The 25,670-nt window shown below is 37.6% G+C and overlaps 1 protein-coding gene across 5 annotated transcripts in view; it reads left to right on the top strand.

The window, feature by feature from the left end:
- Nucleotides 1-3: 3 nt before the first annotated feature.
- The window catches only part of ARFIP1 (ARF interacting protein 1), a 101,682-nt gene continuing 76,015 nt past the window's right edge, over nt 4-25,670 (top strand). The window contains exons 1-2 of one of the 5 annotated variants that reach the window (XM_082727323.1): nt 82-322; nt 2,430-2,544. The gene's annotated coding sequence lies outside the window, so the exon portion shown is untranslated. Of the gene's footprint in view, nt 323-2,429; nt 2,545-25,670 lie in introns of all 5 variants that reach the window. The other 4 variants (XM_082727325.1, XM_082727322.1, XM_082727324.1 and 1 more) reach the window with 4 other exon arrangements.

Below are 25,670 nucleotides of genomic sequence, written 5' to 3'. Positions count from 1 at the left end.
ATTGAGGGAGAGAGGGGCCGTCCAGGGCCAAGGACACGCTACTTCCGGTCTCCTCACTTCCGGCTCCGCTGCTCGCAGTGTTGGTGCTGCAGGCCGGCTTGAGAGGCAGCCTGTCTGAGTGTCCTCGGCGGTTGGTCAGTGTGAGGCTGTGACAGCTGCAGTTGCTCCCCGCCCCCGAGGATCCGAGGTGCGTAGGGGGAGGGGAAGAAAGAAAAGGCCTAGGTTGCGTTTCCGCTCGCTTGGTGCCAGGTTTGAGGCGATTCCCGAGAGCAGCGGCAGGGATAATCCTCGACGTGAGAGCTGCCAAGTTCCCCACAGACAGGTGAGGGCGGAGCCGGTCCGCTGGGAAGGGACGCGGCGGGCTAGTTCGAGGTAGTTGGCGGGGGCGGACACGTTGCTTCTGGAGCTTGCCATTCCGGACTTTCACTAGACACTTCTGTCCCTAGGCTGTGCCGTATCTGCCCAGGTATTCGGCCTTTCGTTTCTGCCCCAACCCCCTGTGTCCCGAAGCAGCCGGTGAAGAGGGAGGACTGGCCCTTGCAAGGTTGCACTCTCTCTCCTTGCATGCATTGGATGGGAAAAGGGGTGGCGGGATCCAGGTCTTTCTCGACTAAGTCTCTCGGAGTGGGCCACCTTCAGGTTTGATGTCCAGTCTTTTTTTTTTTTTTTTTTTTTTTAAACCCTCCTGCGCCCTCTGCATCCCCTACTTCCTCTCTCCCGCAGTGGGAGGAATGGAGATGGTGATAGTCCCTCCAAGAGGTTCACGGGGCAGTGGTGCAGGGAGGAGCCTTCCTAAGAAACGTCCCAAGCCTGAGGACGGCCAAGGAATGCTGGAGTTTGGGAAGGAAGTCGTGCTGTCGTCTTCTAGTCGGCTCCTTTTTGCCAAGTTACTGTTTACGTGTCTAGGAAAAGGAAAGAGGTTTTTTTGTTTGTTTTTGTAAAGAACAGTTTCTAGACGCCTTTCCCTTTTACTTTATTGCTTCCTTTCTTTTGTTTTTATCTCCCTCCTGAACCCTTTGATCTCAAAAAGTTTATAGTTTACACTTCCTGCAGATCCTCAAGCCATCCCCTTTTAGGATTTCTGTCTCCTCCCTTTTGTTTTTTCCTAGATTAAAGTACGGAATTTCTCTAACTCGGTTCTTACTTTTTTGTTTTCCTTGCTCAACATGACCAACACCCTCTCCTGACCACTCTAACACTCCTTATCTGAGAAAATAGAAAATATTTCTAATTTTATTTTTTGAGTGAAAATCTCTGCATTAGTTACTTTCATTCCTTTTCAAATTAATAAGTGCGTTTGCCTTAGTCCTGGTTTATGCCTTTGGGGCCCAGAGTCTAGGAGTCCATAACGTTCAGGGGTCTCCTCATCCCCATCCCTGAAATAATACACAGAATTTTGAGTGCATGGGCAGGGGGAGTTGGGAGAGAATGTCCATTAACAAAAATCAGATCCTCAAAGGAGATACAAATCCTCCAGATAGATTAAAAATCATACCTAGGGTCTTGTTCAAGTTAATGACAATTTTTTTTGTGGAGCTTTTATTTCTACAAACTAAATAGCTTATATTGGGAGAGTAGAATGCAGAGATTCTAACTTTATGCTGAAATCTCTTAACTTCTTCAAAATGTCCGTGTTTCTAAATTTTTTCCTAGACCTAGAGAAGGAAGCAAGACTGCCCACTTATTTAGTTCCTGATTTGTGGTTTTGAGGTTTCTTTTTAGGGATAACTATTTGTGGCTGGGGCCGATGCTGTGGTGATCCAATGGATTTATAAATTAATGTGTTTATATTATTATTTAATACATATTAGATACCACCAACCTGCTAGGTACAGTTCAGAATAAAAAATTTAAATTTCGGTTGTCCTTTGCTTTCATTTTCTTGTTTTCCCTTGAGACTTTGGCTTTGCTAGGAATGGCAAAAAAGATGTTTCAGTAGTGTAGTTCTTAAATTTTTAGTATGTTGCTGCTTGTCATCTCCTTTCCTTCTCTGTATTAGGTGTTTTAATGGTTGTTCTTTCATGTGAGTAAGTTAGTATCCCTCCAAACTTAACTTACTAATTTGGTTGGGAAGTGTTTACCAGTTGAGGGTTGAAGTTCTAAACGTTTGATACTTGTTTCATAGAATGTTAGAACTTGAAGAGACCTATGCAGGTTATCATAGTTTGTGAAGAGTCATTCTTCTGCTCTTCTGAAGAGATTCTTCTGCTCACAGAATTATTTTCCTGTAATCTAGCGTCAGTTGGGGGAGCAGAAAACATAACTTTATAAAGAGTAGATTATGCTGAATTTCTTTCTTCCTAAGCTTATAACAAAGTCAGCAAGTAGGTTATATCTGACACTATACCAACAAATAACATTTGTTTGCTTACTGTGTACCAGGCATTATGCTAAATGTTTTACGGGACTCTCTCATCTAATCCTCACAGCAACTTTGTAAGATGGCTAAAATCTCCATTTTATAGATGAAGAAACTAAAACTAAGTGATTAACTGAAGCCAAAGTAATCTGCTCAAGAGCACACTGGTGGATCCAGGATTGAATGTAGGTTGTTTGCTTCAGACTGAGCTCTTAAAGTACTACTCTAGATTGCTTCTACTGTATTTTCTTTATGTCATTTTTGGCATGACTTGGGGGTATCTCACCTTACTTCCTATCACCTATTAAGAAAAGAAGATCTTTTCCCTTATTAATCTTCAGGAGATGAACACCTTTTTTTTTTTTTTTTTTTTAAAGATTTTATTTGTTTATTTGACAGACAGAGATTACAAGTAGACAGAGAGGCAGGCAGAGAGAGAGAGAGAGAAGCAGGCTCCCTGCTGAGCAGAGAGCCCGATGCGGGACTCGATCCCAGGACTCTGGGATCATGACCTGAGCCGAAGGCAGCGGCTTAACCCACTGAGCCACCCAGGCGCCCTAGATGAACACCTTTTTGAATGTCATACCTAAAAGTTATGACAGAAAGAAATGAACTGGGCAAAAGTCTATGGAATGTTTATTTGATAGGGTTTTCCCATGGGGATGGATATAAATCTGTGGGTATGTTGAGTGTGTGGTGTATTATGCCATGAGGAGTGGAAAGTGAGAAAAATATTTTAAGTAATAAACTTGGCTTTGTAAGAGTCTGGAGGTATAAATACATCCAAGAATGATAAATTTGGGTTGGAGTAGGGAATAAACTCAGGATGAAGGAAGAAATAAATTCAGCAGGGAATTTTTTTTTTTAAGATTCATTTGTTTATTTTTAGAGAGAGAGAGGACCAGAGGGAGAGAAAATCCCAAGCAGACTCCAGGATGAACGTGGAGTCCAACTTGAACCTCCATCTCACAATCCTGAGATTAGGACCGGAGCAGAAACTAAGAGTCAGATGCTTATCTGACTGAGCTACCTGGGCACCCCTCAACAGGAAATTTAAGCTAAAATATGGCTATGGATGAAAGAACTAACTATGTATATACAGAGTAGAAAGCGCTATTCCACATAATATGAAAGGTGATGACTTAGGGACCATGACAGTCTGAAAGTCAGATATGCAACAGCATTAGTTCTAGGGTATATGAAAAAGATTATAAAACAAAAGAATCTGAAAATAATCTTGTTATCTTTGGTCTACTAGCTTTAGTCAGCCATGGAAACCACTGAATAGCTATTGCAGATTCTCAGCTATTGTCTACAGAAGTATATATATATATATATATTTCTCTTTCCTTTATTCCTTTTCTCTTTCTTATGTTTTTTATTCTTCTCTTCTTCATGATTTCTAAACCTTTGTCTTAGGGTGTTGCTGGAAATAGCTCAAATCTTTTGTGAAAATATGGCAACATCTTTGCCATATTCTCATCTAAGTTTTTATTTTTTATTTTTTGTATATTTGTGATAGCTTGGACTAATATCTCCTTGATATTCAGACTTGATCTTTGATCTTTTAGGGAACTGTGATGCAGTTTTTGAAGCAGGATCATGAAAACAGTGGAGTTGGTGATGAGGCCTAAATATCCAGAGGAGTCAGTTGACCCACTCATTTCTGCTAGCATGAGATAGTATTTTTTTTTAAAGATTTTATTTATTTATTTGACAGACAGAGATGACAAGTAGGCAGAGAGAGAGAGGAGGAAGCAGGCTCCCTTTTGAGCAGAGAGCCCGATGTGGGGCTCGATCCCAGGACCCTGAGATCATGACCTGAGCCGAAGGCAGAGGCTTTAACCCACTGAGCCACCAAGGCGCCCCGAGATAGTATTTTAGAACAGGGTTTCCAGACTTTTCTACATCATGGTGGAAATTATTTACTTATAGGGCAGATTATAGCCTGGCTCTCCTGGCTCCCTGAAGGCTGAGGGAGGGGTCAGTATTTCAGCACATCTATAATTCATTCTTGGCACACCAGTTGGAAAGCTTTGCTTTGGAGAAGAGGAATATGTTACTCTTTGTTTAATACCTTTTGTTTATTTAGCATCTAATAATTTACAAAGCACTTTCATTTTACACCAGTTTTTTTTATACTCCATTTTATTCTTAGTTCTACTGCAGTCATATCAAGTAGGTAATATTACCATGTTAGAAATGAAGAAACTGAGCTTTGAGATAAAGTGCTTTTTATGAGGTCACACATATAATAAGGGGTGGGTCAGGAATTCAAATCCCAGGTGGAAAGAGTCCTTGAGAGTTAAATCAGTGGCCTGTAACCTCCAGGAGAGCCAGGACCCTACCTGTTTTGTTTAAGTGCTACCTTCAGGGCCATTAGGGCAGTGCTAGGTACATAGAAGTCCATAATAGCTGTCATTTGCTAAGTGCTACTTTGGCTAGACATTATGGTTTATAGATGCTGTATGTTAGGTATTCTTATTTTTATTAACAAAAGAAGAAACAGGTATGGAAACCAGAGGTAATTAGTCCAAGGTCATCCAAGCTATAAAGGAAAACCACAGACTCATAACCAAAGTTGCTAGCTCCAGAGTTTGTACTCTTTTCACTATAGTGATTGATTTCATGACATTTTAGGGTAGAGATTGGGTTCCATTTAAAGTGTGTGACATTGGTGGCAAAAGGTGATGGTGGTAAAGGGAGCTAGGCAAGTGGACTATTAAGTGTTTATTTTTGGCAGTTTTGAGGTTGAGTTCTAGAGATGGTGGCCGTCTTTTTAAAAAGATTTCCAAGGTATTTTGAGTTGGGGGTGGTATAGAAAAGTAATGTGCTACATACAACTCAGCGACTTGGGCCATTGGTGCTCTGGGTGCTTCTACTAAAAGGGTTAAAAATATAGATTCTCTTTATATATGACTAAATATCAATTATAGGTTATTTCTTAAAGGTAGGTTTCCAGATTATTTTTATTTGTACTTTCTGTATTTACTAATTTTTCTGTGTGGCATATTAGTGACTTTTAAAAACATTTTAATTATACAAGTAACATATATTCTTCAAATTCAAATAATATCATAAGCAGATGGAATGAAAGTTTCTAGGGTTCTAATCCCTCTGTCATCCACACCCACTGTCATTAATTTGCAGGGTAATTGCTGGGGATTAGATGAAATAGATGAGGAATTTCTAAACTAGCTCTAATACTGTAGCACTAGCTACATGTGGCTATTTAAATTGGTTAAAATAAAATAGGAGTAGAAATTCAGTTCCTCGATGCCACCAGTCACATTTCAGGTCTCAGAGCCACATGTGGCTAAGTTGCTACTTTACTGTGTAGCGCAGGTATAAAACATTCCTGACCACGGAGGCCAGCTCTGCTAAAACTTTAAAATACTGTATGATTATTGACATAATTGCTCTACTGTTGAACCAGGGTTTTAAAAATCTCTGTATTCCCCATGGTGCCTAGCAGTTTTTGTTTTAGTTGATGAAATGCTATGCCGTATTCTCTTTCAGCTTTTTGTTTTAATAAATCCAGATGGTCAAAGTCTAATGTTTTTCTTGGATATTTGGGGATTCTAGTTAGCTGTTTTTCTAGGATAAAGATGACAGCTTTTCTAAGGGTGTATTTTCTATCTCCTCTGAGCTCTAGACCTGTATATTTTGCTTTCTGGTTAGCGCCCTCTTTCAAGTATAATAAAGGTATCTCAAATACAACAGGTCTAAAACTAAATTGATTACCCTTCACTGCCACCCCCCCAAAACAAAACAAAAACAAAAACAAAACCCCAGATATTCATCCTCTTTTTTTGTTCCTTATTTCAGTGAGCAACTCCATTATCTTTCCTGTTGTAAAATCCAGAAAACTAGGAGTGGTTCTTAATAACTCCCTTTCCTGTATACATCCAGTCTATCAACAAGTTTTATTAATCTTACTTTCTGAAATCTCTTGAATCTGTTTACTTCTTCCCATTTCCACTACCACCACTTTAGTTTGTTACCATTGTCTTGCCTGAAATTTCTACAGTACCCTCCATTCTTTTCTGCCCACTTCTGTTTTGGCCCCTCTCAAATCCATTAACCATCCTGGAGGCATAGTGGTTTATTTTGAAACACACATCTGCTTGTCACTCTTATCTCCACTTCCCCAGTCTTTCTATGGCTTCCCATTGCTTTGAGGATTAAAGTAAAACCCTTTAACCATGGTTAACTCATCCTCACCCTCCAGCCTCATCTTTTACCATCTTCTGCTTAACTCTCCACTTCAACTATGCTGGCCTCTTTTTAGTCCTTTGTACTTGTCTTGCCCTTTGCCATTATAGAGCCTTTGGCAAATGCTTTTATCCCTGTCTGGATCACTTTTTTACATTTCACTTCTCTTGTTAGCTCCTAGCTGTCCTTCACACTTCAATAGAAGTTTTGTTTCCTTAGGGAATACTCTAACCTCCCAGAACACATATTTACCACAGTTAAAATTTACATATTATGTGTGATCAGATGATTGTCTTTCTCTTCCATTGCCTCCAAACTCCTTGAAGATAGGGACCAAATCTTACTTTCTTTTTTGGCTCATTCTTAAATCTAGCTCAGTACCTGATATGAATATTGAAAACTAATTATTATAAAATATAGCGTAGTATTCTTAGATTATATTATAATAAACTCTTATTTTAAAACAGTTTTAGATTTATAGATTTATTGCAGATAGTGTAGAGATTCCTTTTACCCCATGCCCAGTTTCTCCTATTATTAACATACTGCATTAGTATGGTACATTTGTCACAATTCATGAACCAGTATTCATATGCACTAACCTGTGTTCAGATTGCATCAGTTTTCTCCTAACGTCCTTCTTCTACACCAGGATACCACATTACATTTAGTTGTTATATGCCCTCTTGGTTTTGGTTTTGGTTTGGTTTGGTTTTGTTAAATAAAGATTTTTATTTATTTATTTGACAGAGATCACAAGTAGGCAGAGAGGCAGGCAGAGAGAGGAGGAAGCAGGCTCCCTCCGAGCAGAGAGACCAATGCGGAGCTCGATCCCAGGACCCTGGGATCATGACCTGAGCTGAAGGCAGAGGCTTTAACCCACTAAGCCACCCAGGCACCCCTGCCCTGGGTGGCTCGGGGTTTTGACTGGTTCTTAGACTTTTTGAGTTTGATTACAAGTTGATAGTTTTGAGAATTACTGGTCAGGTATTTTGTAGACTAACCCTTAATTGAGATTTGTCTGATGCTATTCTTAGGATTAGACTGGATACTGTGTTTTGTCAGTAAAGAGCCATAAAGGTAAAGTGACATCGCCGTCATATCAAGAATAAATACTATCAATGTGCCCTACCACTGTTGTTAACCTTGGTCACCCGGCTTGAGATAGGGTGTATTAGGTTCATCCTCTGTAAGGTTACTGGTTCCCGCCACTTTGCATATTGTACTTTTTAGAAGGGAAAGTCACTGTTAGATGGAGTACAAGCTTAAGAAGTAGGAAGTTATGTTCCATCTGCTTAATAGTGGAGTATATATATGAATTTTTTGGAATTCTTCTGCAAGGGAAATTCATCTCCTTGTCCTCATTTATTCATTTATTCAATCATTTATTTATTTTATGCTTTGACTTATAATCCAGTATAAGCTCGGATTGCTTCAGCTTTGGCTGTTGAGAGCTCTTTCAGTGGATTTTTATATTCCTTTGACATATCCCCATCATTGTGAGAATTTTGTTGTTTGGTTTGTTGGTGATAGGTTTTTTTGTTTGTTTTTTTTAGCAGATCTGTACTTTCTGGCACTACTAGATGTTCCAGGCTCATCTTGTATATTTCCTGCCTAAGTCCTAGAAATCAGCCATTTCTCCAAGGAGTGCTGGTTCCTTTTATTGAAGAATGGTATTAGAACTCCATACCTGGCAGCTGTGTGTGCTCATTCTTGCTGTGGTTGCTTCTAAAAAATATACACCACATAGAATCTAATAGATTCTTCCAAGATGAAAGAAAGAGAGTCACTTTTCTTTAATATTTAGCATGGTAATCAGTTTCTGGAATAGCAGCAATACAGTAGTCTAAAGAAACTAAGCAAGTTTAGATTAATTAAGCGATTTTGCTGCTTCTTGCTTTTAGTTTTCCGTATTTACTTCCTTACCATTGTCTTTGACTTACCAGTCAGAACTCCTTGGTCCCATATATTATAATTATTTATACTGTTTCTCCAACTTTTTTTACTGAAGTACCCCTAGAAAAATGTGTCCCTTTTCAGATTTTCTTTTTTTTTTTTTTTCTCGATGTTTCTTTGGAGACTCCTATTTTATTACAAAAATTCAAGAAATTTCTTAGAAGTCTTATATGTATTGTTTTATTCAAGTGAATTTTGCTTTACATCCCATAATATAGTATTTTTTTAAAAAAAAGAATGTAAATTCTCATTCTAGTATGATGTGCTCTGTTTATCCTGTTTATGTCTGCTCTATTTATATCTGTCTTTCTGTGTTTTGATCACACCATTTCAGACTCTGCGTGGCATGTCAGTACCTTAATTTGAAAAACTCCTGGTTTCTGTTCAACAACTCTTTTCCCATACATAGTTAGTGTTAGACTTCCAGTCTTTCACTCATTGGCATCATGAAGACTGTAAATGCAGTTTTCTTTTCTGGTATCCATGGCATCTTTTGTTTCCTCTTCCAGTGTCCTGGCAGATCTGGTACCTCCTGTCTTCTCTTTCTTGGGTCCTAGGAAAAATCCAAATCCATTTAAGTATTGTAGGGCATAGAATTCCCCCTCATTAAATTCTGTTTAAAGTCCTTATATAATTTCCCTCTGCATACATCTAGTTCATTCAGTTTATGGAGATTAAAATGTGATTTTAATAGCAGAATTAAAAACAGTCCCAAACAGTTGGATGAATTATAAACTTCAGGGGATATTATTTATACACTTTTTATAAATGCTAATTAATAGTTCACTTTATAGGTCATTTGTTCTTATACTTCATTATTTAATGAATACCTCTGGCTGATTTATAGAAGTAGAGCCCCAAAGATGACCTGAGGCATTTTTGGCCTGCAGTACAAACTGGCCCATGAAGCCTGAGCATAAATGGTTGTTTGAAATTTATTTTTTTATAATTTTTTAAAAATTAAAAATTCTTTTTAAGATGTTTATTTATTTGACAGAGATAACAAGTAGGCAGAGAGGCAGGCAGAGAGAGAGAGGGGGAAGCAGGCTCCCTGTTGAGCAGAGAGCCCGATGTGGGCTCAATCCGAGGACCCTGAGATCATGACCTGAGCCAAAGGCAGAGGCTTAACCCACTGAGCCACCCAGGCGCCCCAATGGTAGTTTTGTAACAGCAGTTTATCATTCTATTTTGAAAACAGTTTTTTTCAATTGTATTTATTCATTTGATAGAGCATGCATGCACACAAGCAGGGGTAGGGGCAGAGGGGGAGGGAGAAGTAGGCTTCCCACCAAACAGGGAGCCTGACGTGGGTTCTGTACCAGAACTGTGGGATCGTGACCTGAGCTGAAGGCAGATGCTTAACTGACTGAGCCAACCAGGTGCCTCTATTCTGAAAACAGTTTTTAAAGATAACTGAATTTATGTAAAGATCAAAAAACACGTAAACAGTATAGGTTACAAGTTTTTAACTTTTTAAATCTTTTTGTTCCCATGTGTATTAGTTATCAAAGTTGTGAAAGACTTCTAAAAAATAAATATGAAGGTTACAGCATTTAAAGAATATAAATAAAACATAGATTTAGTACTTACCTCTGTAATTCTCAGAAATTTGATTTGTTTTTCTATATGCCTAGGATTATTCAGCCTTTTCTTGAGCTGGATAACAATTATATATTTTCCTAACAGGTGCTGCTGAGGAATACAGGGGAGCACATGGTAACTCCTATTTTGCTTTTTTCACTTCATATATGTGCTGGAAATCACTCCATATCATAGAGAACTTTTTCATTTTTTTTTTACAGTTGCATAGTACTCCATTCTTTGGATCTGCCATAGTTTATTCAGTCATTTTCCTATGTACAGACATTTAGGCTGTTTCTAATATTTTATATTTATGAAGAATACTGCCATGTCTATATATTTTTGTATTGTTGGAGGAGTCCTAGAATTGAGATTGTTGGGTCCAGCAGTAAATCCATATGTGATATTCTTAGGCATCACCAAAATTCCCTCCAGAATGGTTGTACCAATATGTATTCTCATCAGCAAAGTATGAAAGTGACTTTCTCCCTTATTTCCTCACTAACAGAATGTTTATTGTTATTTTAAAAATTTTTTTGCCAATCTAATAGGTGAGAAATGGTATCTTGGTGCTGTTTTAACTTGTACTTCTCTGATTGTGAGTGAATTTGAACACTTTAATATTTTGGAGGGCCATTTTAATACCATTTTTTTGTGTGTGAATTTTCTGTGATAAAGTTTAATTTATAAATTAGGCATAATAAGAAGTTAATAACAGGGTTTCCATAGGTGGCTCAGTTGGTTAAGTGTCTGCCTTCGGCTCAGGTCATGATCCCACAGTCCTGGGATCAAGTCCCACACTGGGCTCCCTGCTCAGTGGGGAGTCTGCTTCTCCCTTTGCTTGCAGCTCCCCCTGCTTGTGCACGTGTGCTCTCTCTCTCTCTCTCTCTGACAGATAAATAATTTTTTTTTTTAAGATTTTATTTATTTATTTGACACAGAGAGAGATCACAAGTAGGTAGAGAGGCAGGCAGAGAGAGGGAGGGAAGCAAGCTCCCCGCTAAGCAGAGAGCCCAATGCGGGCCTCGATCCCATGACCTGAGCCAAAGGCAGAGGCTTTAACCTACTGAGCCACCCAGGCGCCCCCAGATAAATAATCTTTAAAAAAGATTAAACCAACAGTAATAAAGTAGAACAATTATAACAATATACTATAATAAAAGTCATGTGAATGTGGTCTCTTTCTTTCTCCAAATATCTTATTATACTGTACTGTACTCAACCTTCCTGTGGTGATGTGAGATGATAAAATGCCCATGTGATGAGATGAAGTTGATGTCAGTGACATAGATGTGATGTAGGTTGCTATTGATCTGACGGTATGTCAGAAGGAGGATCATTTGCTTACAACCACAGCTGAAATAATAATATCTCTAAAATATACAGTAGTCCCCCCTTAGCTAAGGTTTCACTTTCTCTGGTTTGTTGCCCAAGGACTTGATGAGAAATGATGTTGAGAAAGTCTCCCTTGATTCCTTTCTCCTTGAATGTTGCATTTTGAATGGATGTTGAATTTTGTCAGAAGATCTCAAAATCCGTGAAGAAAACTATATTTTCCTTTAGATTTATGAATATAGTATATATTAATACACAAATCAGGAAATTGAACTAGTCTTATATTCCTGGGAAAATCCTACCTGTTCATACTGTATTTTTCTAATGTGGTATTGGGTTCAGTTTACAAACCAAAATTGTAAAATTTTTCCCTCTATAGTATCTCAAAAGTAAACATTTGTTTCTTTGTATTATAGTACCTGACATGGTGCATTGTAATTTTTTATCTGTCTCCTTAATTCAGAGTACTGGTAAAATGTGAATTTGATTTTACTCTTCTTTCTCCTTAGTGCCTAGCAGAGTTCTTCATTTAGAGTTGGCTTTCTGTAAATGTTGTTGAATAAGTTAGAAGCTGAAGTAGTCTATTAAACTTTTTTTTATTAAACTTTAGTTTAATGAAATCTGGGTATAGTGTTTCAATTAGAGAATGAACAGTCATAATCAATTCAAAGGAGCACTGGCGAGGCAAGTAGAAGAAGTCTGAGTTCTGGTCAAAAACTTTGGGTTTATGTAGGCCATTAATAACTAATATTTTGGCTTCATATATCTTTGGATGTGAGTTTTTTCATCTGTCAAATTAAGCTGATCCTCTGATCTTTTAAATTTTGTTTCATATCTAAAATAATTGTATGAATTTATTTCTTAATCATTGAGGTCTGTATTTCTATATTCTGCATACTTTTTTTTGAATTGCTTACCTGTTATAATCAATAGATACTCAGCATGATTATAGATCATCTTCTGGAGCACATTATGACGGCAGATAAATTAGTCATGTTACAGAATATTTGTTAAGAATATTGGTGAGATTATACAACTTTTTAAACTAAATTATTTAATGTGTGCTTAACACATTTTACTTTTAGGTATGTCTGACTGCAGCAATGATACTACAACTCTTGGGGTTATCTAAACCAGGCACAGAAGTAGTCAAGTCTAATTCTGAGGTGATTGGATAGTATTCCTATGTTTTTTGAAATCAGCCCATCTCAGTCAAAGTTTTAGACTGTCCAAATTGACTCAGTTGATCTAAACATATGACTTTGTGAATAAACTCTTTTACACACATAGACATAGGGAGTGGGAAGAGAGATTTCTGCAGTAACGGGAAGTAAGTTACCATTTACTTTGGGCATCTGAAATTCTAGAATACACTTGTCACATAAAGATGAATGTAAAAGTTGGGGTCAAAGTATAGCTTTTAGGGGCACCTGGGTGACTCAATCATTAAGCGTCTGCTTTCAGCCCAAGTTGTGATCCTAGGAACCTGGGATCAAGTCCCGCACGGGGCTCCCTCCTCAGCAGGAAGCCTGCTTCTCCCTCTCCCACTCTCCCTACTTGTGTTCCCTCTCTTGCTGTGTCTCTCTCTGTCAAATAAGTAAAATCTTTACCAAAAAAAAAAAAAAAAAAAATACAACTTTTAAGTATGAAATGAGGTTTCTGTTGAAATAATGTAGTAATAGGTTCATATTTGAACTTGTCTACTCCCATATACTTTAGTTAGGTATATATCACAATCCTAGTATAGAATTCTTTAAAACAACAACAACATCCTGAGTTCTGGACTTTACTTCTGACTCACTGAATCTGAAGCTACAGTGATAGGCATCAGGCCTATTGGCTTTTTTTTTCTTTTCAGAAGTTCTACAATTGATTCTGACCACTTTGATGTTTCAGTGAACCACTAGTTCATTAAAGAGGAAAAATATGAAAAAAGTAAATTCTGTATTAAATTCAAGTTATCAGATGTTTTTGAATACTTAGTACTAGTAAAACTTCTCATGTTATAATGCTTAACGATTTACAGAGTAGCACTTTCATGTTGTCCCGTTTTGAACCTTAGAACAACTTGGTATCATTCAGTTAGGCACTAGAACAACTGTTATTTTCCCCACTTACTTGTTGAACATACTTTCAGAGATAGTGACTGACTTAGGGGAATTGGCACAGCTGGAGCACCACGTGGGGTCTTCTGACTCCAGAGGCAGTGTTTCTGAACCAGGTTGCCATCAGTATACATGCACAGTGCCAGGTGCAGTATTTTCTCAAGTAAGCCAAGACACTGTGAGTCTGTGTGAAAGCTTTAATGTGGGATTTAGAGGTAGGTAATTCTAGTCCTAAAGACAAAGATGAGTTCTGGTTGGCAAAATAAGTATTACCTGTAGAGGATTTGGGATTCTTTGTGATTTAAAATACTTTGGTTATTTACTGTTTGTCAAAACAATGTTTTAATTATATTTAGTTCAGAGAAACTAGGTAAGTGTGTATATTGTATTTATCTTAACTGATGGATTTGATTCTTTATGATCAGATCTCTGAATCTGTGCGGTTGAGAGATGATCAGAGGAAGTTTGATGCTGTGAATTACAGGAAGGATTGGCAGCCCAGCCAATGATATGATTCATAATAAATGAAAGTATTGTGTTTTTGTGGTTTACCAGTTTGAGTTTCGGCTGTGAGAATGTCACTCACATAGATGCTAAACTAGTTACTTTAATAGATAGTTAAACCTGAATGATGATGATCTGAAGAAAACCACTGCCAAGTAATTGTGAAAATTTGTATGTATATTAACATTAAAATCCATGTTACGTATTCTCTGCATTTTTCACCATGTCCAATGTGCAGTGTTCACAGGTGATTTAAAAAAAAAAATCGGGTGTGTGACTATAGTCTGAATTTATGTCCAAATTTTAATAAGTATTATGTGAGTTTACAGTTAAACAAAGAAGGAGTTAAGGATATATTTTACTTTAAAATTCCTTGTTTATGGTGTACATGGATGGCACAGTTGGTTAGGTGTCCGACTCTTGGGTTCATCTCAGATTGTGATCTCAGGCTTCTGAGATCGAGCCCTGCATCAAGCTCCATGCTCAGCCTGGAGTCCACTTAGGACTCTCTTCTCTCTCTCCCTCTGCCCCTGCCCCCTGCACACTTGCTTTCTCTCAAATAAATAAATAAATCTTCAAAATTCCCTATTTATGGGGGCCCTGGGTGGCTCAGTCGTTAAGCGTCTGCCTTTGCTCAGGTCATGGTCCCTGGGTCCTGGGATCAAGTCTCGCATCAAGTCAAGCAGCAAGACTGCTTCTCCCTCTCACACTCCCCCTGCTTGGGTTCCTTCTCTTGCTTTCTCTCTGTCAAATCAATAAATGAAATCTTAAGGAAAAAGATCAAATCCCCCTTTTATACTGGGCATTATATAAGACTGATGAATTGTTGATCTTTACCTCTGAAATACATAATACATTATATGTTAATTAGTTGGATTTACATTAAAAAAATAAATAAAATTCCCCGTTTATTAGTATTCTACTAAATTGAATTTGCTCTTTTTCAAAATCCAGATGAAAAGTTTTTCGGGGGGTCAGATTTCCTTAAAAGAATTTTTCTTTGAATATATCTTTATATGTATTATGGCCATTAACATCTTAAATGTTTTATGCATCAGACTTTTCAGTAATTAAGACTAATCTTCAAGCTTGGTGCATCATTGGGGTCAGTTTGATGAATGAATTCTCACTCTGCTATTATAAAGGATATATGGATGTTGGTTTCTTAGGAATAGAATATTGAGGACATGGGTGATAGTTTTGATTTCTTTAAAAGCAAAACAAAACAACAAGGGTTTTTGGGCTCAGTGAGTTAATTGGCTGACTCTTGGTTTTGGCTCAGGTCATGACCTCGCTATCCTGGGGTTGAGCCCTGCATCCAGCTGTGTGCTTGGTTTGGAGCCTGCTTCAGATTCTTTCTTCTTCCCTCTCTCCTTCTTCCCACTTGTGCGCGCTCTCTCTCACACAAATAAATAAATAAAATCCTTAAAAACCACAGCAAAAATTCTAGCTTTTTGAACTGAGCCCAAAACATTGTCAACCCTGAACAAGAAGAGACTTAAAGTTCATTTAGGTTCTGTAAGGTGAATTCCCTTGCTCACAGTCATTCAGCTTGTTAATTGTAGAACCTAGGATAATTTTCTAGCTCTCAAAGAAATGATCTATCTGTTAAAATATACGTCTCATTAGTGACCATAAAAATGCTTTCTTCTTTTATGTGTGTGTGTTTTTAATGACATCAGTGTTTTTTCTTTTTAAATTAAAACAAAAGAAAGAAAGAAAGCATGAGCTTGGCTTGCTTTGTACTCTAGTCCAGTGATTACAACAGATGAAGGTGGCTTGTGTTCTTTGTGTTTTTAATATTTAAACTTCCTACCTTGAAACATGTTTAAACTGCTGATTCTGTATCTGTAGAAGAAATAATGGTTTAATAGGCACCATTCACAGAGTCTGTTAGATGCCAGACACTGTACTGAGTTTTACATATGTATTATCTCATTTAATACTATAATACCCCTGTTTGCATTTGAGGTGTTCTCCCTCATTTTACAGATTAAGCAACAAAGACCTGAAAAGGCTAACATAGCTAATGAGGAACAGAGCTGTGATTTAAACCCAAATAAAAGTGGAAAATATGAGTAAATTTAAGAAACTAAATAGGGAAAATATTATTTAAAGGTAAAAGCAAGGATATTGGGAAAAAAGCAAATAAGGTATACTTTTAACAAGAAAAAAGGAAAGAAAGAAATGTGTGTTAGGTATTAGCATGTTCTAGGGTTTTTCCTGAATTCTTCTTTTCTTCTGTATAGTAACACTAATACATACACCAGTTTCGATTATCCAAAAAATATATACAAATATTTGCATTTTTCTTTTGTGATGCTACAAAGGGAATGCAGATCCTGCATTCAAGATACATGCTGATTAATAGGGGAAATTTTAAAATAAATAAAATTTAGAGTAATTATGTCTTTAGAGTGATACAAATAAAGAATTGTGGCAGTTCAGAGGAATATCAGCCAGGGACGTCACTGCAGGGGTGGCATTTTTAAACTGAGTCTTAGAGTGTGAGTAGAATTTTAGCCTATGAGTGATGATGGTCACTGCTTGAACAAAGGCATAGAGAAAGGAAATTCAGAGGCATATAAGGGAAAGTGGGAATAATTAAGTTTGATTTAATAGGGTATCTGAAGAAGCATAGTTGATGGAAAGAAGATAGTCCAAGTCATGGAAGGATTTTGAATGTCAAGAGGAGTTTGCTTTTATGTTGTAAACATACTGAGAAGGGAGACAGATGTTAGACATGTGCATATATAGGGGTGCCTGGGTGGCTTAGTTTGTTAAGCGTCTGCCTTCAGCTCAGGTCATGATCCCAGGGTCCTGGGATCCAGCTCCAGAGGGGCTTCCTGCTCAGTGGGAAGCCTCCTTCTCCCTCTCCTTTTGGCCCCCCAACTCGTGTGTGTGTGCATACACACACGCACACACACACACTTTCTCTTTGTCTCAAAAAAAAATCTTTAAAAACATTTATACATAAATAATTTTATAATTAATGTAGTCTTTACTGCTATAAAACAGGTAAAGGGGCTAAAGAATGATGAAAATTGCTGATTTCCATTGATTGGTCAGGGAAGGCCCTTCTTAGTTGATGTTTTAGTAAAAACCCGAGTGAGATGAGAGAGAGAGTCACATGAAAATCTGGGAGTATGAACTTCCCAGAAAGAGGACACAAGAGCAAAAATAAGATTGGTGTGTTTGAGGGGCAGTGGTGAGGGCTCTGTGGCTGGAACTGAGTGTCAGTGGGAAAGAGTGGGAGGAAATGTGGTTCCCGTGGTAGCTGGCAGCTGAGATTGGCTTCATACAAAAACAGGAATGACAGAGGGTGAGAAATTTGGGGGAAGATTTGAAATGCAGTGGTCAGGTAGCACCTAGTTGAAAATACAAGACAAATTAGGTGTTGATACTAATATATTAAAACATTTTTAAGGGAAATTTGCAGTATGTGAAATAAAGGTTAATTAGGAAATGAATTCCCATATACTTATCATCCAGATTCAATAATTATCTGAATTTTACCTCATTTGCTTTAGCCATTACTTTATCATAGGTTTGAGATGATCTTTTCTTTTTTTTAAGAATTTATTTATGTATTTGGGGGCACTTGGGTGGCTCACTTGTTAAGCGTCTGCCTTAAGCTCAGGTCATGACCCCAAGGTCCTGGGATCGAGTCCCTCATCAGGTTTCCTGCTGGGCAGGAAGCCTACTTCTCCCTTTTCCCACTCTTCTCCCTATCTCTCTCTGTCAAATAGATAAATAAAATCTCTAAAGAAAAAAAGAAAAGATTTTATTTATTTATTTGAGAGAAAGCACAAATGGGGAGCAGCAGAGGGAGAGGGAGAAACACCTCCAAGCAGGGAGCCTAACCCGGAGCTCCATCCCAGGACCCAGATATCGTGACCTGAGTCAAAGGCAAACGCTTAACTGACTGAGCCAGGTGCTCCGTCATCTTCCTTTTAAAATCATGAAATTACCAAGATAGATAGACTAAAATATAAAAGAACAAAGCTACAAACAATAACATTTGGATTCATTTTCAACCCTGTCTTGATACTGGTCTGTTTTAGAAAAGCATAGGGAGGATATCCATAGTGAAAAAGTTAGCAAGGGTAGTTGTGCTGTAAGTATTAGTGTTGACAGACCTATTCCAGTATTTGTCCTTTTGGAGCCTAGCTGAAACCAGTGTGCTATAATTATGACTTTTTTTTTTTTTTTTTTTTTTTTTTGACACAGAGAGAGATCACAAGTAGGCAGAGAGGCAGGCAGAGAGGGAGGGAGAAGCAGGCTCCCCGCTGAGCAGAGAGCCCAATGTGGGACTCGATCCCAGGACCCTGAGATCATGACCTGAGCTGAAGGCAGAGGCTTTAACCCGCTGAGCCACCCAGGCGCCCCTAATTATGACATTTTTATGTAATAGGGCATTTTCAGTTTTCCAAGCAATTTCTATTTGATTCTAATAGAAATTCAATTTCTATTTGATTCTAATATATAGATAAGGTTAATAATCTCATTTTATAAGGAGGAAATTGAAACTTAGGAAAATAAAGTGACTTTTATAAACTTATGAAAAGGGATAAGGCTGTTCCTTAAATCCGTGTTTCCTGGTATGTTGATTAGTTCTCTATAGTTCTCTATAGACTTCACACTTAGGCTTATTCACCTAATACTTTTGAACCATGCTGAATTAACACTTCATAATAAATACATTAACTACTTTTTAAAGAAGGTCATATTTTTACTAATGCAGAAGGAAATTTCAAAGGCTATTTGAATTATGAGTTTAATGTAATTGCTTTCTCTTTTTGTAGGCAAGCAAAAATGTAAATAATTTCATCTGACACAGAAGGCATTTGTGCTTTTTGGTATTGGAACAAAGTATGTTCTCTGTTGACATGCATAATTAGTCCACTAAACACTGCAACCTTCATTGTTTGAAGCCATAACTAGAACAGTTAGAGTTAAATATTTGTGGCTACTTTCTCTTCTCTTTTCACACTGTTTACTTTCTTCATTTTTCTTTTGTCTCAGATTGACTGGAATTAACAGTTTAGTCCTTTAAATTAGCAGAAAATACAGCTGCGTGTTAGAACAGTGTACCTGCTGAATATATGCACCAGTGAACGGAGCACCGGAAATATTTCACAGTACTTTTTAATGATTTTTCAAGTACCATTTGTAAATAGTAGATTTAAGAAAGAATTGGAAAAACTTCAAGCTTAATATTATATCACTTTATTTTTGCTTGCTCAGTGGTAAATTGGAGTAGAGAACAATGTTAAATGTGTGTGTTTTGGGAGATATAGTACCTTGTGTAGTTGCAGAAGTCCAGAGCTTTGACAGGTTCTTTTACATCTTTTTAAGAAAGTTTCTACCTTGTTTCTAAGCATTGTAGAAAATAGGTTTTACCATTAATAATGTAATAAATTGATAACATGAAGAAATACATTTCCAGTATGCCTTCTCTTTCATTTTTAAGATAGGTTTTTAATCTGGGTAAATTTTTGTTAATGTGGTATCTTATTTTCCATACGATGTTCACCTGTAAATGCTGACTGTCATATGTAAAGCCTTTATAAATGTTAATGTCAAGATATATTTTGAATAAGAATTTGAAAAACACCAGTTGTGCCAGAAAAAAATTACAGGAGCTTTTTTTCTTTTAGCCTAGGTCTTTGGTAACTGCAGAAAAGGCTATAGACCAGGAATTGTATAGATAGGGAGAAGTGTTGCTGTGCATCCTGAAGGTGAAGATGAAGTTAGTAGTTATTTGGTTCCCTACCTGGCCAAATTGGAGAGAGCTGGAGGAGAGAATGGTATGAGAAGCAGCTGGAGGAATAGGTAGGGGAATAGGGGAGTAGGGGAGTAATCCTCCCCCCTGCCAATGTAGTTGGTCCATGCTTTGGAATGGGTTATCATTATTTTTATTACATTAGAAGTAAGAATTAAGACTCATGGGACCCACTAGTGTAAGAAGCAATTTATAGCATCGGGCTCTTTACAGAGTCTTCCAGCCTTGACACTGGGACATTTAGCTAGATGATTTTTTATTGTGGGGGATTATCCTGTGCATTGCAGGATGTCTGCTAACATCCCTGTCCTGTCCCTTCAGGGTGCCAGTAACACACCATCTCCACCATTAGAATGTGGGGTATGTCTCCAGACATTGATAAATGTTTGGGGCAACGGGTGTGCAAAATCAGCCTTGGTTGAAAACCATTGAGTTATTAGGATCATTGATAGCACATACATTTTTTCTGGCAGTTGATGCCATTTGCAATAACAGACTAAGTGTCCTGAAGCTCCTGATTCAACATGTCCGAGGTTAATTCTGCATTTGTCCACAGTGGGGAGTGGGAAGTTCAGGATACAGCTGTCTCTAGGACAGTGGTGTTAGCAAAAGACAGCACTAATGATGTAATTGGAGGCTGAGGCTTCATTCTCAGTTGTTGGAAATGAGGATCAGATAAAGACAGTGCTACTCTTTAACTGTGCATGATGATATGGAAATAGAAGAAACAACAGTACAAGTTGTCAACATTAAGAAAGTAGTAGGTTGACTCACATAAATATCTGAATGCATATATTTGGTTGGCATGGCCCAATGATGTATTTCAGTCACCTTTGGAAAGGTAGTATAATGTAGAGGTTAAAAATCAGGTCTCTGAAGCCAGACTGGCACATTCAAATCCCAGTTCATCACTTGCTAGCTGTATGTCATTAAGCAAATTTCTTACTCTTTCTGTTTTCTTACCTGTAAAACAGGAATAACAATGCTACGTACATTAGAAGGTTGTGGAATTGAATGAGATAATGCACATAGAGCGATTAGAACTAGATCAGTTAATATATGAAAAAGAGAATAGTGCCTGACACATGGAAGTACTCTGTAAGTGTTAGCTCTTAAAATTCTTATAGGGCTCCATTTGCAGAGGGTACATTACTTAAATTATTTAAGTTCCTTAACCTTCCTAGTCCTTGTTCTCTTCATCTGTAAAATTGGGAAAATCTCATCTACTTCACAGGGCATCTGTGAGGGTTAAATGAAATAATTAATGTGATGTGCTTAGCTCAGTGCCTGGCATGTAGAAAGCAGTAGATGAAGATCAGGTTTTCAGTTACTGTGTTAGATTAGGGAACCATGAAGTTATCAAACAAGTTTCATAACATTATAACGTTCTGAAAATTTCTAAACCCTTTTGTAGTTTTCACCTGATACCCTGAAACATTCCTAAGACCGTTTTCTATTTATTCCGTTCTTGCAGCTCTGATGTCAGGTCTTACACTGCAGGCAATGAAACCAACTCCAGCTCATTTACATGGAACTGACATTTGCTAACAGGATAGGAGGTAGCTTACAGAATTGTCAGAAAGATTGGAAAGCCAGAATCAGGCTTCTTGCCTAGGACTCTGCACCAAATCATGACTCAGCATTGTTTCAGTGAGGGTTCCAGTGCTGCCATTGCCTAGCACCACATGCAGCTGCTCGTACTGCGAGCCCTCCGAGCTGTGCTGCGTAGATGCCGCCGCCAGCATGCCAGCCCAGAATTTGAGCTTGCTGAAACTTACCACTGCTCCGGAGGGCATTCCTGCCATCGCTCCTTCTTAGCACTAGTTTCTGACTCTAAGTCTGGGGCAAGTGCCTTTTATTTGACAGAACGTAGGTCATATGGTAGTGCCCCCAGAGCTTGGAAAACAAAGAATAATAACTTAGACAGTACTTCTTATATAAGTCAGGCACTTTTCTAAGTACCTCATATATATGTTTTATTCTCACAACAATTCTGCAAAGTAGGTACTGTTATCATTTTACAGATGAGGAAAGAGGACTTCAGAAACTTGCTTAAGGTTACATAGCTAGTATGTGGAACCCAAATAATCTGGCTCCAGGCAGTTGCTTGATTATCTGGTGTTTTGAGCTTTTATATAGTGGGACACAGGTTCTGCCTTTCCCTGGCTTTACAATTTGGAGGATTTCCCCAACATTAGAAGGGGTCTGTGGCTGGGCAGCCAGAAGTAGTAGTACTCACACACACGCACGTGCATGCGCACACACACACACACACACACACAATTCTTGGCTGAAGTCTGATTTGGCAAACTACTTATTGCCTTGCTGCTAATTTAAAAGATCTAGAAGTGTCACTGGATCTGATAAACAGGGATTTTTTTTTTCAGTGCTCTTCCATTTTTTATATACTCTCTTAGAGTGCAAGTGCTTATGATTTTCAGACTGGCTTAAGCAGAGAATATATCTGTAAATATATAATCTGCAAATGTAAATATAAATCTGTAAATATATATCTGTAAATATATAATCTGAAAATGTAAATATAAATCTGTAAATATATATCTATAAATATATAATCTGTAAATGACACTTAGGACTGTGTAGTGATTTTTATAGTGAGAAGATATTGGTCTAATATATTTTTGTCATGGAAACATACTTTGGAAAACAACAAACTTCATTTGCTACTAGGTTGTAGAGCTGCAAGTCAGTCCTTCCTTAAACACAGGTACTATGATCAGGACATAAACCTACCCACCACCAGACTGGGCTCTCTGAGTAGATTTGGGGCTACCAGGAGAAATGGATCCTCTACCATTAGAGATGATAGAATGGAATTTTACCCTTCCTTTAAAAAAGAAAAAAAAACAGTTTGAGATAAAATTTTCGTATGATAAAATGTACCCACTTAAATACATAGTCCATTGAGTTTTAACGAATATATGAACTTGGGAAACCATAATCATAATCAAGATAGAGAATGTTTCCATCATCCTAAAGTTTCTGTGTCCCTTTGTAGTCAGTCCCTCCCTCCCCCTGTCTCAAGGCAATAGCTGAGATTTTTTATGTGCTAGAATTCTATATAAATGGGATCACTTAGTATTTCTTCTTTTGTGTCAGGCTTTTTTTGGCTTAGCATAATGTTTGGAGATTAATTAACAGTTACCTCGTTCATAAGGAATCCATTCCTTTCCGTTGCCAAGGAATATTATGTTATGTATATATGCCACAATTTGTTTATCCATTTACCTATTGATGGACACTTTTTTTCTAGTTTGGGACGTTTATGAATAAAGCTGCTATGAATATGCTTATAAAAGTCTCTTTTGGTGATTTTAATTTCTGTGGTGAATGATTAGGTGTAGAATGGCTGAGTGTATATTGGTATGGTCAAGTGTATATTTACTTCCATAAGGATTTGCTAAAGTTTCTCCAACTGAAGTACTTTTTTACATTCCCTCCAACATGTAAATTATGCAAATTCCAGGTGTTCTTTACCAACACTTGTCAGTCTTTTTAAACTTCAGCCCATTATCGTGGGTATATAGTTGTATCTTAATTTGGGTTTAAATTTCATTTCCTTGATAATTAGTGATGTTGAACATCTTTTCATGTACTTACTCACCTTTCATATATTTTCTTTTGTAAAGTGCCTATTAAAATTTTAACCAGAGTTTGAATTTGAGTTAATTTGTCATCTTATTACTAAATTGTAAGACTCATCGTATTATTATGTACATATTTACATATTTTGAATACCAGTCATTTGTCAGATACATACATTACATTTATCCTCTTCCAGTCTGTGGCTTGCCTTTTCATTTTTTTTTTAATGGTACCCTTTGAAGACAAATTTTGATGAAGCCCAGGTTATCAGCATTTCTCTTGTATTTTTTTATGCTTTTTTGTCCTAAGAAATATTTGCCTACTTCGTTCTTCCTACAATCTCTGTGTCTCTGCTTACATTGTCCATCTGTTCATGTATGCTGTCTACTTTGTCCCTTATAGCCCTTAGCATATTCATCATAGTTGTTTTAAGTTCCCAGTCTGATAATTCCAACATCCCTGCCATATCTGGTTGTGATGCTTGTTCCATTTCTTCAAATTGTGTTTTTTGCCTTGGGTAGGCCTTAAAATTTTTTTCTTGATAGATAGGATATAAAAGGAGTTGCTGTAAATAGATCTTTAGCTATGTTGTAGAGTATGGGAAAAGGGAAGCATTATATAGTCCTACGATAGGACTCAATCTTTTACTGAGCCTGTGCCTCCAGAATGTGAACTTCACAAGTGTTTCTCAGTTTTTCTCTCCCTTGCTTAGGTGGAACAAGATAACTAGAGAGTGCTGGATTTGGTTACTTCCTTCCTGAGGTTGGTTAGGGGCTGATTGTATCCAAGTAGGTTAGGTTCTGGTTTTTCCCTGAGGCTAGGCCTTGTTAAGAAGTACAGAGTAGTGGGGTGCCTGGGTGGCTCAGTCGTTTAAGCATCTGCCTTCCGCTCAGATCATGATCCCAGGGTGTTGGGATTGAGACCGCATCGAGCCCTGCCTCAGGCTCCCTGTTCTGCGGGGAACTTGCTACTCCCTCTCCTGCTTGCCCTGCTTGTATTCCCTCTCTCACTGCGTCTCTCTCTGTCAAATTAATAAATACAGTCTTTAAAAAAAAAAAAAAACACTAATCCCTTTCATGAGGGCTGTACCCTCATGACCTAAGTACCTCCTAAAGGACCTACCTCCTAATACCTTCACATTGGGCGTTAGGATTTTAACATGTGAATTTGGGGAGTGGGGGCTACAAACATTCAGACCATAGTAAACCTTAAATAACATGAATCTTAGAAGAGATTCTCATTTTATTTCTAAAGGATGTAATTATTCCCCAAAGCCTTTCATATAATTATTTTGAATGTTTAATTTAAATTTAAATTCAAATTCAATTTCAGTTTAAAGCATGAGTGAAGTACTATGAATGGTTTTTATCCAGGGAAATGACATGGAGTTTTTGGTTTTGAGCCCTATTCTGTCAATTTTCATATTGGCTATTAATTTTCACTTCTGTAATGTTTAGTAAGTGATGTTTCTAAAAGTAGGTCATTCTTTGTGGGTAAGAGAGTGAGCAGATAATAGCTGGAATATTTGTATATCTCTTGGCAAATGAATATTCCTATTACTGCTTTATGGCATAAAGTTGTATTTATTATACTTTTCATTTTCAGGACATTTGTTATAAACTAAAACAACACATAGTTTTACTGTTATAATTTTCTCTGCTGTGTCTGCACCATGAACTATTTGTCCCTTTCTGCATCTCTTCTGCAGTGTTTTCTGCCCTTTAATTTTCCATTGGATGCTTCTCTTCAGTTTCTCTTTCCCTCTTACCAGTTCATGCCATCAACGTCCCTATACTGGTAACTCCCAGATTTATGTGTTCTGTCTGAGGCTCTAGACCTGCATTTTGAATCCCTCATGTAATGGTAGACTTGGAATACCCCACATTCTCAAATTCAGAATGTCTACAACACAACCCCATTTTCTGACCTTCGCAAAGCCAAATAAACCTCTGCTTTTCCCACTTCGGTGAGTGACATGTTTGTCTTTCTTATTGTCCAAACCACAAAGTAGGTATGGGGCAGGAGGAGGCATAGGTCATCCTAGATGTTTCTTCCTTTTTTGTCTTCCACAATCCAATCACTCTATAAGTCTTTTCTGCCTTTTTTTTTTTTTTTTAAAGATTTATGTATTAGAGAGCGAGCACAAGCAGGAGGGGCAGAGGGAGAAAGAATCTCAAGCAGGCTCCATGCTGAGCATGGATCCCAACTTGAGGCTCATGATCTA

The sequence above is a fragment of the Mustela nivalis genome (genome assembly GCF_964662115.1).
Source record: "Mustela nivalis genome assembly, chromosome: 4".
NCBI lineage: Eukaryota > Metazoa > Chordata > Mammalia > Carnivora > Mustelidae > Mustela > Mustela nivalis.
This window is presented reverse-complemented; position numbering and strand designations above follow the sequence as displayed.